This window comes from Meles meles, chromosome 18 (assembly GCF_922984935.1).
Source record: "Meles meles chromosome 18, mMelMel3.1 paternal haplotype, whole genome shotgun sequence".
Lineage (NCBI taxonomy): Eukaryota > Metazoa > Chordata > Mammalia > Carnivora > Mustelidae > Meles > Meles meles.
The window spans coordinates 55450679-55458529 of record NC_060083.1 but is presented as its reverse complement, the minus strand read 5'-3'; the positions used below and the strand labels follow the sequence as shown (position 1 = coordinate 55458529).

At 40.9% G+C, this 7851-nt stretch overlaps 1 pseudogene; it reads right to left on the bottom strand.

Annotated features, from left to right (window-relative positions):
* Positions 1 to 1223: 1223 nt before the first annotated feature.
* Positions 1224 to 1702, bottom strand: LOC123930071 (annotated as a pseudogene).
* Positions 1703 to 7851: the final 6149 nt, after the last annotated feature.

Here is a 7851-nt window from a genome sequence, read left to right as displayed (position 1 = left end):
CATCCAAGTCCTACCCTTCTGCAAGTCAGGACAAGCTAGGCTCTGCTGCACTTACGAACCCCACAGTTCCAGCCTTTGAAGCAATATATTTCTCAGTATGTCGCAATCCATGCAGGTCTTTAGAGTTTTAACGATGTACTCATTTTTTTTTTTTTTTTTTGGAACAGCTGTGCATTTCCTTCACCTAACTTCCACTTCCACCCAACAACATTCTACTTAACTTCCAAATTCTTAATGAAATTTTACTCTTCCATGGGGCATTCTGTTCTTCCCCGTTCCATTACAGGAAGCGATTACTCCTTTCTCTTAACTCTGTGAACTTTACTTTGCATTATTACCTGTTAAATTCTTCGGTTGTTGATTTTTTACTCTGCCCTCTCTGCTTAAGGATGGGGATGTGCCTTAGACATTATCGTATCAGTCATAGAGAAAACAACAACAACAACACATAATAGATAGCAAGTGTTTGTTGTATAATGAGTATAGTTTTAATGGCAATCTTATATAACTTTTGCTTAAAGAATCTGTACTTTTAATGTGCTGAGTAGATAATTTTTATTCTACAACAGGCCATATAAATCTTACACTGAACACAGTGGCGTGGCATAAGGCACACCTGTGTGTGTGTGTGTGTGTGTGTGTGTGTGTGTGCACGTGCGCACGCTGGCACCTTTTCAGAGTAGTGCTGGCACCTGTCTGTCAACATCAGGGAAATTTCCATCTCTGCTGCTTCATTTGCCAACAATGCTGCATGTCAGAGCCTGTGTTAATCCATATGATTTGTCCCCCGCACTTATATATCTGCTTTTGTGCCTACCAGAATTTAAAAAAAAAAAAAAATGGCGAATCTTAATTTTCTTCTTCTTCATGGTACCATTTTTTTTGTCCTGGAATGTGATGCATGTGTGTATTTCAGTAATATTGTGCTGACTTGCTGTGTGAGTGTTCGACAACTATGGCCCATGACTAAAGACAGAACCAACATGGACTTAGCTGTGCAAACATTTCCGCAGGACCCAAGGGAAGGTTGTGATCTGGGATGTTCTCATTTTCTAGTAGTGTTTTGTATTGTGTTGTTTTGAAAGGGATTGAAATATTTCATGTCTGTCCTCTTGGCCTTCAAGTTCAGAGCTGATTTCATCGCTGTAGTCATCCCGGCTTCTTTCAGCAGCTCACAGAGATATAGCAATCACTGCAGTTTGTTTGTTTGTTTGTTTTTTGGTTCAAGAACTCATACAAAATATTCCTGATAAATGAATGTTAATCCTCATCTCCTCCCCTTCCTCATCCTAGTTAATCTGGAAGTAATACAAGTCCTGATTCTCCTTGCGGTTAGCAACTGTGCACAGCCAATCACGTAGACTATTCTTCTTCAAATAGTTTTTGGTGAGAGGTTTCAGAGATTTTGGGAGGAAAAAGGCAGCTCAGAAGTTACAGTGATCCTGCTCTTGTTCCTTTCAGTGGTTACAACCCTTCCACCGAGATTCCTAGGTTTGCCATTCTCTGGGATTCTCTCTTGAAGAAACGGCTCAAAATTGGCAGCATCCATGATTCCATCTTCTACAGAGCGGGTGCCATCAAGGGTAAACTTCAGAACCTGCTTGGGTTTCTTTGCCCCCTTTGCCACAAGTTTTTTCACGGCACCATTGGAGGCAGAAAGGGCAATCATGGCAGTTTTATAATTTGTTGGGGTAGTCCCCATTGCTTTATTGCAAAAGGAGCGCAAGCAAATCAACACAGAACACACATACCCGTGGATACTGGGTACACTGTCACCCACGAGGGTGCCTCCAGGACGTGGACTTACTTAAACACAGCATTTTGTTTGAAAGCATATTCAGTTTTGTTATCCCATCCTGTAGTGTGCCAGATTTTTTTAGAAGCAAAGCCTCTGATGCTCTCCTACCTTTATAGCATGCTCTTCGGTTTATCAACAAAAAAAGACAAGGGGGAAGTTACATGTTAGAGTGAAAATATGACTGTGTGTCCTAACACGCACATAAACTGGTAAAGTGGTAAATTTTAGAGCTATAACTAAGGATTTCTCACCAGTAATCTTCTAAGAAGGCCCCTCTGTGTTCCCCGATGGCAAAGAAGAGCAGCCAAGTTTCTCTTGTTCAGTATCTTAACATGGGCTCAATTTTGGTACAGCAGCATGCAAATCTGATGCTTGTGAATATTGCTCAAATTGCCAAGCAATCGAGCATAGCGAGTTGCTTGTACAGCATGGGGCAGACCCTTATGGAGGCCTTGTGTCAAGAGGGTGACTCCTCAGTCTCTCTATGGACTCCTCTTTCTTGTGACCTCTCATGCTTGGATGCCTGAATGTCCCCCAGGTAATAAATTCCTTCTTTTTTTCTGACCGGAAACATTACTGCTCAGATTTTTTTTTTCTTCAAACCAGGGAATTTAAAGGTTTTAGCAGAATAAAATGTCTCTGATCCCATTTTATTTGAGGCAGTTGCATGAGCAGAGCGGGAACAAAAAGGCGGAATGAAACCAGAAAGAAAAGGAGGAGAAATGAACCTTTATTGAGCAACTATGTCACACACTCTGACCAGCACTTTACATACGTCCTATCTTTACACTTCGAACTTTTCCATGAAGTTCTGTTAATTTTGTAGATGAGCAAGCTCCGAAAAGTTAAGCAAATTGGTCAAATAGCAAATTGGAATTCAACAATTATTTCACTACCTCTCACCCTCTGCCACCCCACTGTTTGAACATTATGATTTCTTTTAAAGACCATGTTTTATCAGCACAAAGATATTCGGCTGACACACAAAATAACTAGACAGAATGACTGGCATGATGAAGAAAAGTAGCTTACGGATTGACTTCTTTATTCCTCAACCAGTGGCTCGTGCATTATATACCCACACGTTCAAGGCTTGGCTGGACATTCCCGAGTTATCTCCCCACTGCTGACCTGCAGCCTTCTCTCCTGTAGGGTCCCTCCAGTGGCGGTTCCAGTGCCAAAGCTGATCCATCAAGTTTTCAAGGGATGCTGAGGATTTTCACTCATTCAACAGTCTTTTAACAAGTGTTTATTGAGTTCTGTATCAGGCAGAGTACTGGCAGAAAAAGAGAGTTCACTGCAGATGGTACTAAGGAAAAGACTTTAATGAAGGGTCATCTTAATTACATGTGGGCAGGGTTACAAATAAAAATCTAGAGAGGATGCAGTACCCAGAGATTAAGAGCATCAGAAAGCTATTACACCTCCACAGTGGAAGGAATTAGGAAGGAGCATTTACTGGAGGAACAGGGTCCTGGTAGGAGCTCTCTAGTTGCAGGAGAGACAGCTCCTGCTGGAAATTAAGGACCGAAGCAGTGATGGGTCAGGAAGGAATACCATAGCCCTTCTCTCCTCCCTCCCTCCACCATCTTCACAATGCCTTCCAGTGCTGAAACACCCAGAAGCCATCTCATGATGGATGCAGCTCACAGGACTTTACTTCCAAGGGCACAGAGCAGAGCACAGAGGGCTGAAAATGGACCCAGGGTGAGTTAGGGATGAAGAATTACTTGTTCAAGTGCCCCCAAAGGTCTGGCTCTGACCTGAGCATTGAGGATGGAACAGTGAACACAATAGGCAAGATTGTTCATGTGGAGGATGAGTTCTAGTGCAGGATGGAGACAAAATAGGAAAAAAAAATGGATGTTGAGGAGAGCCATAATATGTCCCACAGTGATAAGCACCAAGGAGAAAATAAGGAAGCTGGGAAAGGGATTTTGAAAAGTGTGGAGGGTAGGGTTTTATGTAGGGGTGGCCAGAAGTGCCCCTGTTCACCCTGAAAAGTTGACATTAATCATAAAGACTTAGTATAAAGGAGGGCGTGAACTGTACTGGGCGAGGAGCATCACTGGCGGTGGGAACAGCACGTGCAGAGTCCCTGAGGAAGGCGGGAGGCTGACCTGGTACCGTGTAGCTGCAGACAAGTGAGGAAAGAGGCAGGTGAGATGAAATCAGAGCTTGACTCAGAAGGTCTCCTTGACTCATGGCTTCTCTCAGGATCTAATGGCTTCCCATTTGTGTTTCGTCTATGACCAGACGCTGTACAGAGGAGGAGGTAAAATGCTGATAGCAGAGAAAAAGAAGCTGAGCGATGCAAGGTGACTCATCCTTCACCATTTAGCACGGGCCTGTTCTCTTGTGCTAGGCCAATTAATAGCACGTCCTCCGTTTATAGACTGGTTTCTGTGGAGTATGATGCACATTCCTGTTACAATGAACTTTGGCCAGTGTATTAGGACATATGATAGACCGTAGCGAACAACGCACGAGAGGCGAACTGTGGCGTTATTTAAGCCTTTCCAGGAGAAGCCATGAAATTGGAGAGCACTGGACTTCTCCTGTACCCTGAGCCCTTTGGGTCTTCTCCACCCTCTAAAATAGAGTTTAACTGCAAATTATAAATATATTAAATGTATGTATGAACTCCTTACGACTAGCCACCATCACCTCTCACTTAGATATTGTATGTGTGTGTATTCTGTGTGCATAAGTGTACATACATGTGTGCGTATATGTATTTATACATATATATATGTACAGAGAGAGAGAGAGTGAAAGATACATATCTGTTATATAGAAATAGATATCTCTTTAGTTTTAACATAAATGTCCTTCCCAACCTTTTTTTCCTGTTTGACCATCAAGATTTCACAGCTCAGGTAACACTTCTTCTGTGAAACTTTCCCAGATAATCCAGGAATCTTGGCCAGACTCTTCATGATCTCATGGCACTCAGTTCAGACATATGTTAGAGAATTATTGATGTTGATGTATGGTTTATCTCTTTGTAAGTCAATGATCCCAACTAGATTGTGAGCTTCTTATGGCCAAAGATGCCTTATATTCTTTTGTGCTCCTGTCTTAACAGGATATGATACATCGAAGTTGCTTAGAACAGACTTTTTTTTTTTTTTAAAGAACAATTGAAAAAAATTCTTTTCACTATACAGTAAAGTTAACCTTCACTTTTTCCTTTTTGGTGTAGAGTTCTATGAATTTTAACACATGTATGGATTTGCCTAACACCATCACAATCAGGATTCTGAACAGTTCCATCCCCCTAAAAATTCCCATTATAGTTACATTCTCTTCCCCACACCATGGGTCTAGAACAGACTTTTTAAAGACAGATGAAAGATAGATAGATGAAATGAGCAAGCATTATTTAGAACACACACACACACACACACACACACACACACATCTTAGATCTCATTACATGTATATATTAAATATATAGGGCTGATATTAAACATGAGTTTGCAGGACTGGTATCCTCAACAATTAGATCATGGTCAGCGTGATGAAACTGGTTCTAGGTTTTAACTTACTGAAAATTACAGAAAACAGATACCCTGAACATAGATAATTTGTTGTTGCCCAGGAAGCAATCACAGACTACTTAAGCTTCACTCAAATCCAGTGGCCTTGGTGAACTTGTCATCTGGGAGGTCTTTGTGATTTTATCTTATCTCTATTTGAGAGTCATAAAGATGAGTAACTAAAATGTGGTTAATAAACCCCAGCTGGGCATTTTCTAGGCGAATAAACACACCATTTTTTCTATTGTTTTTTCATGTGGAAATGATGAATAGGACTCACAACTCTTGTTTTCATTATAAGTAGAAAAGTAGAAATAATATCAAGTTATGATACTTGAGGTTGTTATAAAGTACTTTAGAGACACCCTGAAAGTTTCAAATAATTATAGCTCCAGTAAAATTTTTATGGCTGCCTGTGGATTTTCATGATCAAAGAAAAAGTAAACAGAGAACACTTTTAGGCTGAAAGATATTCAGACCCTTACGATTTTCTTGCTTGGCCCTCCCTCTATTCTTAAAAGAGTGATTAATAGTTTCACAGTGTAAACGCACCCATATTTGAGATTAGGTAATTGAGTGAAATTGATTCTTGAATCTAATCTTCTTGCGCCCCTGGCATGCTGCGTAATATATTTTATTGGTGATTAAAAATGTAGTGAGCTAGGTACAAGGGAGGGTCCTCAAAAACTTCTAGTTACCCATTTCATTCCAATTTATTCCATAGATTTCAGCTTTATGTTTTTTTTTTTCTTTTGCTAAAAAGTACATTGTTAGTCCAAGTACTGGACATTGAAGAGAGCTATAGATTAGATTTTAGTACAGTTAATATTAATAACCTGGTTTTAATAATTGTACTGTGGCAATACAATAGCATGTCCTCAGTTTTAGGAAATAACAGTGTTTGTGAGTCATGAAGCAAACGTGTCTTTTCAAAAAAAGATTATGTGTGTATATACCTATACATGTGCCCGTGCATATGATGTGTGTACATGCATGCACACACGTATACATGCCATTGGTCACCTATGCACCCACGAACATACATGTGATGTGTGTACACACATGCACACACATATACATGCCATTGGTTATCTATGCACCCACGAACATACATGTGATTAGAAAATGCACATGTTTATGCATGCATACATACATGGGTCTATGAAACACAGACATTGAATATAGATAACATGAAAAAATATATTTCATGCATATATAGACAGTGTATGTTTATGTACACCTGAATGGATGGACATAAGCATATGTTACCAATTTGTTTTATCAGTAAAACATGCTTTACATTTTTTGTTTTACACAAAAATGTTTACACATAGGGATCTAAGTAAGGAATGTGCAAGAATCCTTTACACTGTGTTAAAACCGTTTGATATGTGTGAAATCACTTCAAAATTAAGAAATCAGAGCACTTTATGGGTCCCTGGGTGGCTCAGTTGGTTAAGTGACTGCCTTTGGTTCAGGTCATGATCCTGGAATCCCAGGATGGAGTCCCACATCAGACTCCGTTCTCAGCAGGGAGTCTGCTTCTCCCTCTGACCCTCCCCTCCCCATGCTCACTCTCATTCTCTCTCTCTCTCTCTCAATCCCTCTCAAATAAATAAAATATTAAAAAAAGAAATCAGAGCCTTTTAAAGTATGCTGGAAGTGCTTCATTCTACCGTGTGTTCTGGAATCGTGTGCAAGATTGAATCCACATATGAGGATTCAGCTTTGCACTAGGGAACATTGTGTTTTTGTGAGACTCCGGTTGAATTTCTAGTTCCAGTGAGCAATTCTGTGAAGGGCGTGTAAGAAATAAGAGTGAGGGGCGCCTGGGTGGCTCAGTGGGTTAAAGCCTCTGCCTTCGGCTCAGGTCATGATTCCCAGGGTCCTGGGATCGAGCCCCGCATCGGGCTCTCTGCCCAGCAGGGAGCCTGCTTCCCTCTCTCTCTCTGCCTGCCTCTCTGCCTACTTGTGATCTCTGTCTGTCAAATAAATAAATAAAATTTGACAGAGATCACAAGTAGGCAGAGAGGCAGGCAGAGAGAGTGAGAGGGAAGCAGGCTCCCTGCGGGGCAGAGAGCCGATGCGGGACTCGATCCCAGGACCCTGGGAATCATGACCTGAGCCGAAGGCAGTGGCTTAAACCACTGAGCCACCCAGGCACCCCAATAAATAAAATCTTAAAAGAAAAATAAGAGTGAAAGAAGCTTATGCAACCCAAAGTAAGGGAAAAAATATATGTTATATACACATAATTCTGATCTAGAGTGGGTCCACTCATTTTCTAATTGAGATAAAATTCACATAACCATTTTAAAATGTATAATGCAATGGTGTGTGCAAATGGTGCACATTTGCAACGTTGCACGACCACCACTCAAGTCAAATTCCAAAACAATTTTATCATTTCCCAACACCCCTCACCAAAACCAAACCAAACCAAACACACACACACACACACACACACACACACACACTCCTTGCTAAACAGTAACTTCTTAGTCCTTGGCT